Source organism: Gorilla gorilla, chromosome 5, assembly GCF_029281585.2.
Source record: "Gorilla gorilla gorilla isolate KB3781 chromosome 5, NHGRI_mGorGor1-v2.1_pri, whole genome shotgun sequence".
NCBI lineage: Eukaryota > Metazoa > Chordata > Mammalia > Primates > Hominidae > Gorilla > Gorilla gorilla.
In genome coordinates, this window is record NC_073229.2 from 131,044,982 (window position 1) to 131,054,874 (window position 9,893).

The 9,893-nt window shown below is 42.2% G+C and overlaps 1 pseudogene; it reads right to left on the bottom strand.

Annotated features, from left to right (window-relative positions):
• Positions 1-9,203: 9,203 nt before the first annotated feature.
• Positions 9,204-9,284, bottom strand: LOC115935199 (uncharacterized; annotated as a pseudogene).
• Between the last annotated feature and the right edge of the window lie 609 nt (positions 9,285-9,893).

Below are 9,893 nucleotides of genomic sequence, written 5' to 3' on the forward strand. Positions count from 1 at the left end.
ACATGAAACTCCGTCTCTACTAAAAATACAAAAATTAGCCGAGCGTGGTGGCACACGCCTGTAATCCCAGCTACTCAGGAGGCTGAGGCAGGAGAATCGCTTGAACCCGGAAGGCAGGGGGAGGGAGCCAGCATTGCGCCACCGCAGTCCAGCCTCGGCAACTAACGGAGACTCTGTCTCAAAAAAAAAAAAAAAAAAAAAAAAGGAGTATGAATACTTACTTTTTTTCCAGCTGCCTCTGCCCTGGACACACTTTTCCAGCTGTCTCTGCCCTGAAGCTGTGTATATGCCGGGGCATGGCCTGAGAAGAGATAAAGATCTCTCCTTTAGATCCTGGGAAGTGCGTGCCAACACCGGAGAGCTGCCTGCTCTCAGGAGCTGGAGGCCCTTGGGTAGGCTGTAGGCCCCACACTGTGGCCCACTCCCTTCCTTCTCTTCTCCTAATAACCACTGCTCAACAAGTTTGAGTCCCCAGGCAGGTACGTGGCTCATAAATTGTTCAGCAAAGGGTGGCTGTTAAGATGACTAATAGTGTGCCATGAGCTGTAGGGGTATTCAAGGGAAATATGACCCAACTCTGCCTTGGAGAAGTTTAAAATCTATCAGTGTAGGTGGGTAGTGTTTCTTACATTCTAGTACTGACAGAACCTTAAATCTGGTTGGAACAAAGGTTCAGTCCTCTGCCTTTCAGCAGGAAAAAGTCTTTAATTTACATATAAAGCCTTTGAGTCTTGGGCAAGTTAAGTAATTTTTCTCAAGATCACACATTTGGCTGGGACAAGAACTATATCCTCTCTTAGCCTTCTGGTTCTCCATAAGAGACAACATTCACATGTTTTCTGTTCTTCAAAAAGTAGCAGTTGCCTTCTAAACTTATCCGGTACAAAGTTGTGAAAATTGATCTCTCTATTGTTTTGACTGCCCTTGCAATATTTGGGTCATCTCAAACTGAGGCTACCTAAAATCCCAGAGCTGTGTCTCCAAGCCAGTGATAAGCCAGATGGCAGAGGATGAAATGTTATTAGACTCCATTTATCCAGAAGAGGATAGCTATACCATTAGGAAGGAGGAGAATAAATTAGTAAGCAATGTAACTGCAACATGGCAGCAGAGGAAAGATTTTGAATGTATTAACAGCATTTTCTTTAAAAAAAAAAAAATGGCACTGTGAAAAGGGGAAGAAGCAGGAAGTGGCCTTAAAAAATATGAGTACAAAGACATATTGATTAAGAGATATGGGTAGTTCCATGAAATAAATATAAAAGAAAAGCCAGGTCAGGTTAAGACTCTGCCACTTCAAGGAATTAGTGAAGATGAACATAACCTATCCTTCCTTTTGGTCTCTCTGGATCTCAGGCAGGCACTCTCTCTCCCATCTCTCTCTCTCTCATACACACGCACACACACACACATACACACGTGCACACAGACGAGTGGGATAAATATCGTGAATGCAGCACAGACCGCCACCTTAAATCTCATAATCATTCTATTTCAAGGTTGCTCAAGTCTGACAGCTCTAACTACAACTCCAGAACTTCAGAAGGTTTATTTGAAGAGCTGTTCAAGTGCTATGAACTACAAAGGCTTCTGGGCTTTTCTATTCCTTGCCTATAAACTCAGTTGAAAACTTCTTTTCTTCTTCCCCTACCCCCCTTAGAGGGCAGTCTGTGATACCATTAGTAGTTCTAAAATGGTGAACACCAGAATGCTGTTCAATTGACCAGTAACTTAAATCCATTTAAGTTTAATGATATAAACTAAACTGCTGGACTCCTGGGTGCTAGGAAACACCACATCAGAAATATGCCATGTGGGGCCGGGTGTGGTGGCTCACGCCTGTAATCCCAGCACTTTGGGAGGCCAAGGCGGGCGGATTGCAAGGTCAGGAGACCGAGAACATCCTGGCTAACACGGTGAAACTGCGTCTCTACTAAAAACACAAAAAAATTAGCCAGGCATGGTTGTGGGTACCGGTAGTCCTAGCTACTTGGGAGGCTGAAGCAGGAGAATGGTGTGAACCCGGGAGTCAGAGCTTGCAGTGAGCCGAGATCACGCCACTGCACTCCAGCCTGGGCAACAGAGCGACACTCCGTCTAAAAAAAAAAAAGAAAAGAAATATGTCATGTGGTTACTTAGAAAGATTCATGTTTGTGTTGGTCATACTTTCCCTGTCTCCCCTCATGGCATCCTTCTTCCCACACTCTTTTCAGATCTATCTTTTTGTTTTCTTTTAATTAATAGACTTACGTTTTGAGCAGTTTAAAGTTTTTCAGAAAAACTGAGTGGAAATTATGGGTTCCCATGCAACCCTCCCATGACCCCTTCCAGTTCCCTTATTGTTAACATCTTAGTGCATTAGTGTGGGACATTTGTAATCATTGATAAGGCAATAGTGAAACATTATTATTAACTAAAGTCCATAGGTCACATTAGGGTTCACTCTTAGTGTTATACATGTATGAATTTACACATACATACAATGGTGAATGGCATATATTCACCATTACAGAATTGATGTGGTTTGGATCTATGTCCCCACCCAAATCTCATGCTGAATTGTAATCCCTAATGCTGGAGGTGGAGCCTGGTGGGAGATGATTGGATCACAGGGGCCGTTTCTAATGGTTTAGCATCATCCCCCTAGTGCTGTTCTCATAATAGAGTTATCATGAGATCTGGTTGTTTAAAAGTGTGTAGGCCCTCCTCCCATTCTCTTCCTCCTGTTCTGCCAATTTGCCTGCTTCCCCTTTGCTTTCTGCCAAGATTGAAAGTTATCTGAGGCCTCTCCAGAAGTTGCTGTGCTTCCTGTACAGCAGGAATTATGAGCCAATTAAACTTCTCTTTGTAAATTACCCAGTCTCAGGTGTTTCTTTATAGCAGTGCAAGAATGGACTAATCCAAGTGTCATACAGAATAGTTTCACTACCTGTGTTAGCCTGTTCTCCCACTGCTATAAAGAAATACCTGAGATTGGGTAATTTATAAAAGAAAGAGGTTTAATTGGCCCACAGTTCTGCTGGCTTTACAGGAAACATAGCAGTTTCTGCTTCTGGGGAGTCCTCAGGAAACTTACAATCCTGGTGGAAGGTAAGCAGAGAGCAGCACTTCACATTGCCAGAGAAGGAGTAAGGGCAGGGTGGGGGGTGCCACACACTTTTAAACAGCCAGATCTCGCGAGCACTCACTCGCTATGATGAGAGCAGCACTAAGGAGGAAATCTGCCCCCATGATCCAATCACCTCCCACCAGGCCCCACCTCCAACATTGGGGATTACAATTGAGCATGAGATGTGGGTGGGGACAGAGATCCAAACCATATCATCCCACCCCAACCCCTCCCAAATCTCCTTTTCCTCTTACACTGCAAAATACAATTATGCCTTTCTAAGAGTCCCTCAAAGTTTTAACTCATTCCAGCATTAACTCCAAAGTCCACTGTCCAAAGTCTCATCTGAGACAAGGTTAGTCCTGTCTGCCCATGAGCCTGTAAAATCAAAAATAAATTAGTTATTTCTAAGATACAATGGGGGTACAGGCATTGGGTAAATACTCCTGTTCCAAAAGGGAGAAATCGGACAAATGAAAGGGGCTATAGGCCCCATGGAAGTCCAAAATCCAGCAGGGCAGTCATTAAATCTTAAAGCTCCAAAATAATCTCCTTTGACCCCATGTCTCACATCTAAGGCACACTGGTATAAGGGATGGGCTCCCAAGGCCTTGGGAAGCTCCACCCCTGGGTCTTTGCAGGGTTCAGCCCCTACAGCTGCTCTTATGAGCTGGTGTTGAGCGTTTGTGATTTTTCCAGGTGCAGGCTGCAAACTGCTGGTCAATCTACCATTCTGGGGTCTGGAGAATGATGGCCCTTTTCTCACAGCACCACTAGGCAGTGTCCCACTGGGAACTCTGTGCAGGGGCTCCAACCCCACATTTCCCCTCTGCACTGCCCTCGTACAGATTCTCTTTGAGGGCTCTGCCCCTGTAGCAGGCTTCTGCCTGGACATCTAGGCTTTTCCATACATCCTCTGAAATCTAGGCAGAGGCTCCCAAACCTCAAGTCTTGTATTCTGTGCACTCACAGGCTTAACACCAGGTGGAAGTCATCAAGGCTTATGGCTTGCACCATATGACTAAGCTGTACCTGGGCCTAGAGCCCATCCGGAGCTAGAGCAGTTGGGATGCAGGGCTTCATGTCCTTGAGGCACATCTGGAGCTAGAGCAGTTAGGATGCAGGGCTGCATGTCCTGAGGCTGCATGGTGCAGCAGGGCCCTGGGCCTGGCTGGCCCATGAAACCATTCTTTTCTCCTAGGCCTCCGGGCCTGTGACGGGAGAGGCTGCAGCAAAGATCTCTGAAATACTTTTGAGGCATTTCCCTCATTGTCTTGGCTATCAGCATTTGCCTTCCTTTTAGTTATGCAAATTTCTTTTTTTAGTTATGCAAATTTCTAAGTTATTTATTCTAGTTATTTCTAAGATACAATTCAAGTAGCCTGCTTGAATTCCTCCCCTGAAAGTGGGTTTTTCTTTTATACCATATGGCCAGGCTGCAAGTTTTCCAAACTTTTACACTCTGCTTCCCTTTTAAATATAAGTTTCAGCTTCAGGTCATTTATTTGCTCACACATGTGAGTATGGGTTGTTAGAAGCAGCCAGGCTGGCTGGGCACGGTGGCTCATGCCTGTAATCCCAGCACTTTGGGAGGCTGAGGCGGGTGGATCACAAGGTCAAGAGATCGAGACCATCCTGGCCAACATGGTGAAACCCCATCTCTACTAAATATACAAAAAATTAGCCAGACGTGGTAGAGGGTGCCTGTAGTCCCAGCTACTCAGGAGGCTGAGGCAGGAGAATGGCATGAATCCGGGAGGCAGAGCTTGCAGTGAGCCGAGATTGCACCACTGCACTCCAGCCTGGGCAACAGAGCGAGACTCCATCTCAAAAAACAAACAAACAAAAAAGAAGCAGCCAGGCTGATTCTTGAACACTTTGCTGCTTAGAAATTTCTTCCACCAGGTACCCTAAATCATCATTCTCAAGTTCCAAGTTCCACAGATCCCTAGGACAGGGGCACAATGCCTCCAAGTCCTTTGCTAAGATATAACACATGTGACCTTTGCTCCAGTTCCCAATAAGTTCCTCATTTCCACCTGAGCCCTCCTCAGTCTGGACTTCACTGTCCATATCACTATCGGCACTTTGGTCACAACTATTCAACAAGTCTCTAGGAAATCCAAATTTTCCCTCATATTCCTCTCTTCTTTTGAGCCCTCCACACTCTTCTGACCTCTATCCATTATCCAATTCCAAAGTCACTTCCACATTTTCAGGTATCTTTACAGCAATGCTCCACTCCTTGGTTTCAATTTTCTGTATTAGTCCATTCTCACATTGCTGTAAAGAAATACCTGAGACTGGTAATTTATAAAGGAAAGAAGTTTAATTGGCTAGCAGTTCTCCCAGCTATACAGGAAGCATTGTGGATTCTGCTTCTGAGGAGGACTTAGGAAACTTACAATCATGGTAGAAGGTAAAGGGAGAGCAGCACTTCACATGGCCAGAGAAGGAGCAATACAGAGAGAGGCAGGAGGTGCTACACCAGATGGTTTTAAACAACCAGATCTCGTGAGCACGCACTCACTATGATGAGAGCAGCACTGAGAGAGAAATCCGCCCCCATGATCTAATTACCCCCAAGCAGGCCCCACTTCTAGCATAGGGGATTACAGTTGAACATGAGATTTGGGTGGGGACACAGATCCAAATCATGTCACTGCCCTAAAAATCCCATGTTCAAACTATTCATCCTTCCCTTCTTCCCTTCCATCAAACTCCTAGAAACCACTGTTTTTTTAATTATCTCCATAATTTAGCCTTTTCCACAATGTTATATATTAATCATTAAAATGATACAGTATGTAGATATAGCCTTTCAGATTGGCTTCTTTTACCTAGCAATATGCATTTAAGGTTCATCCGTGTCTTTTCATGGTTTGGTAGCTTATTGCCTTTTAGTACTAATATTCTATTGTATGGATGTACCACAGTTTGTTTACCCATTAACCTATGAGAAAACACTTTGGTTGCTTCCAAGTTTTGGCAATAGTGAATAAAGTATGTGCTGGTTTTGGTGGGGACATGTTTTTAATTCATCTTGGAGTACCAAAGAGTACAATTGCTGGATCTTTGGTAAGAGAATGTTTACTTTTTAAGAAACTGCCAAACTGTCTTCAAAAGTGGTTGTACCATTCTGCATTCCTGCCAGTAATGAATGAGAGTTTCTGTTGCTCCACATTCTTGCCAGCATTTGGCATTGTTAGTGTTTTGTATTTTACCCATTCTAGTAGGGTATAGCAGTATCCCATTGTTGTTTGGACATGCATTTCCCTGATGACAAATGATGTGGAACATCTTTTCATTTGTTTATTTGCCATTGGTATACAGGCATACCTCAGAGATATTGTGGGTTCAGTACCAACCACCACAATAAAGTGAACATCTCCATAAAGCAAGTCACATGAATTTTTTGGTCTCCTAGCACATATAAAAGTTATGTTTACACTATAAGTGTCTATTAAGTGTGCAATAGAACTACATATTTTTTTAAAGTACATACCTTAATTTTAAAAACATTGCTAAAAATGGTAACAATCATCTGAGACTTCAGTGAGTCATAATTTTGTTGCTGGTGTAGGGTTTTGCCTCAATGTTGGTAGTTGCTGACTGATCAGGGTGGTGGTTGCTAGAAGGTAGAGTGGCTCTGACATTTTAAAAAATGAGAGAAAACTGAAGTTTGCCACATCAATTGACACTTCCTTTCACAAAAGATTTCTCTGTAGCATGCAATGCTGTCTGTTAGCATTTTACCCACAATAGAACTTCTTTCATCCTCTCCAACTGTGCTACTGCTTTATCACCTACAATCATGTAATATTCTAAGTTCTTTGTTGTCATTTCAACAATGGTCACATCATCTTTACCAGGAGTGGATTCCATCCAAAAAAAAAAAAAAAAAACACTTTCTTTGTTCATCCATAAGAAGCAATTCCTCATTCCTTCAAATTTGTTCATGAGATTGCAGCAATTCAATCATATCTTCAGTCTCTACTTCTAATTCTAGTTCTCTGCCATTTCCACCACCATCTGCAGTGACTTCCTCCACTGATGTCTTGAACCCCACAAAGTCATCCTTTAGGACTGGAATCACCTTCTTCCAAACTCCCATTAATGTGGATATTTTTGCCTCCTCCCATGAATCATGAATTTTCTTAATGGCATCTAGAATGAAGAATCCTTTCCAGAAGGTTTTCAGTTTACTTTGCCCAGATCTATCAGAGGAATCGCTGTCTGTAGCAGTGATAGCCTTACTAAATGGCATTTCTTAATTAATTTGACAATCAAAATTACTCAGTGATCCATGGGTTGTGGAATGGATGTTGTGTTAGCAGGCGTAAAACAACATTAATCTCCTTGTATAGGTCTTGGGTGACTAGGTACATTGTCAATGAGCAGAAATATTTTAAAAGAATTTTTTTTTCTGAGTAGTAGATCTTGGTACTGGGCCTAAACATTCAGTAAACCATGCTGTCAACAGATGCGTGATCATCCGGGCTTTGTTGTTTCATATATAGAGTATAAGCAGAGTCAATTTTGCAAGATTCTTTTTATTTTACTTTATTTTTTAATTGAGACAGGGTCTCGCTCTGTCTCCCTGTCTGGAGTGCAGTGGCATGATCATAGCTCACTGCAACCTCGATCTCCTGGGCTCAAATGATCCTCCTGCCTCAGCCTCCCAAGTAGCTGGGACTACAGGCATGTGCCACCATGCCCAGCTAAAGATTTAGCGTAATTCTTAAGAGGCCTAGGGTTTTCAGAATGGTCAATGAGCATTGGCTTCAACTTAGAGTGACCAGCCACATTAAAGTGATTAGCCCCTAATAAGAGAGTCAGCCTGTCCTTTAAAGCTTTGAAGCCAGGCATTGATTTCTCTCTAGCTATGACAGTCATAGATGGCATCCTCTTCTAAGAGAAGACTGTTCGTCTACATTGAACATCTGTTTAATGTAGCCACCTTCATCAATTATCTTAGCTAGGTTTTCTATATAACTTAGTGTAGCTTCTCCATCAGCACTTGCTGCTTCACCTTGCACTTTTAGGTTTTAAAGTTGGCTTCTCTCCTTAAATCTCTTAGCTTCCCACTTTTCTTCTGCAGCTTCTTCATCTCTCTCAGCCTTCATAGACTTGAAAAGAGTTAGGGCCTTTCTCTAGATTAGGCTTTGCCTTAAGGGAATGCTGTGGCTGGTTTTATCTTCTATCCAGACCACCAAACTTTCTCCATATCAGCAAGAAGGCTATTTAGCTCTCTTATTATTTGTGAGTTTACTGGAGTAGTGCTTTTCATTTCTTTCAAGAACTTTTCCTTTGCATTAACAACTTAGCTAACCATTTGGTGTAAGAAGTCTAGCTTTTGGCCTATCTCAGCTTTTGACATGCCTTTCTCACTAAGCATAATCATTTCTAGCTTTTGATTTAAAGCCAGAGATGTGTGATTTTTCCTTTAACTTGAATACTTAGAGGCTATTGTAGGGTTATTAACTGGTCTAATTTCAATGTTGTTGTGTCTCAGGGAAGAGGGAGGCATGAGGAGAGGAAGAGAGATGGAAATGGCCAGTTGGTTGAGGAGTCAGAACACACACAACATTTATCAATTAAGTTTAGAATCTTACATGAGTGTGGTTTGTGGACCCCAAACAATGACAATAGTAACATCAAAGATCACTCACTACAGATCACCGTAATAGATATAATAATAAAGTTTGAAATATTGCGAAGACTATCAAAATGAGACACAAAGACATGAAGTGAGCACATGCTGTTGGAAAATCGAGGCCCAATAGACTTGCTCAATGCAGGGTTGCCACAAACCTTAAATTTGGAAAAAAAGGAAAAATGCAGTATCTGTGAAGCACAATAAAGTGAAGTGCAATAAAATAAGGTATGCCTATATTTTCCTTGGCGAGGCGTCTTTTTAGGTCTTTTGCCCATTTTGGATACCAGTCCTTTATCAGATCTGTGTTATGCAAATATTTTATCCCATTCCATGGCCTGTCTTTCTATTTGTTAAATAAAATTACAGGAGGCTATTGTTTTATTTTCCTTTCTTCTTTATCAGTTTTTTCTTTTCTTTTTTTTTTTTCCTTTTTCCTGTCAGAAAGGTTTAGAGGGAGGCACATCGCACACACAAGCACGAACATCCAGTCATCACACTTATGAACTACGAAAGGAAAAGGCTACTGTTTTGGGCTAAGCTCCTGTGCTAGGCCCCAACAGACAAGAGTAAAAATCAAAATGGAGTCACTCATGCAGAGTTGCCAAGTTGCTAAACTAAGTTGTTATCTGACCTTCAAGAAATCAGGAGAGAGGGATAACAGTCATTTTTCAAAACAGGCCAGTTTCAATCTTTAATTGGCATGATAATGATCATAAGTTCCCTCTGCTTTAATCTTTACACACAAAGGGTAGACAAAAGTAACCTGATGCTAACTAATCCGTTATCCTTCTATTGTTGTTTTGTTTTCTTGTCTCTGCCTTATAAGGAAAGTAACTTTGAAATGACCAATCTGCTTTCTTCAGCCTTTTCTGTCTATAAAGCCAACCCCCACTGTTCAGCTCATTGGAACACTTACTCTGTTTTGTAGGATGAAGTATTCCTCGATTCTAGAATCACGACGTAAATCAAAAAGTATCTGAGACAAGTCTCAATTAATTTAGTAGTTTATTTTGCCAAGGTTAAGGACGTGCCTATGACACACCTCACAAGGTCCTGATGACATGTGGCCACGGTGGTCGGTCTGCAGCTTGATTTTATACATTTGCAAGGAGAAATAAGACATCA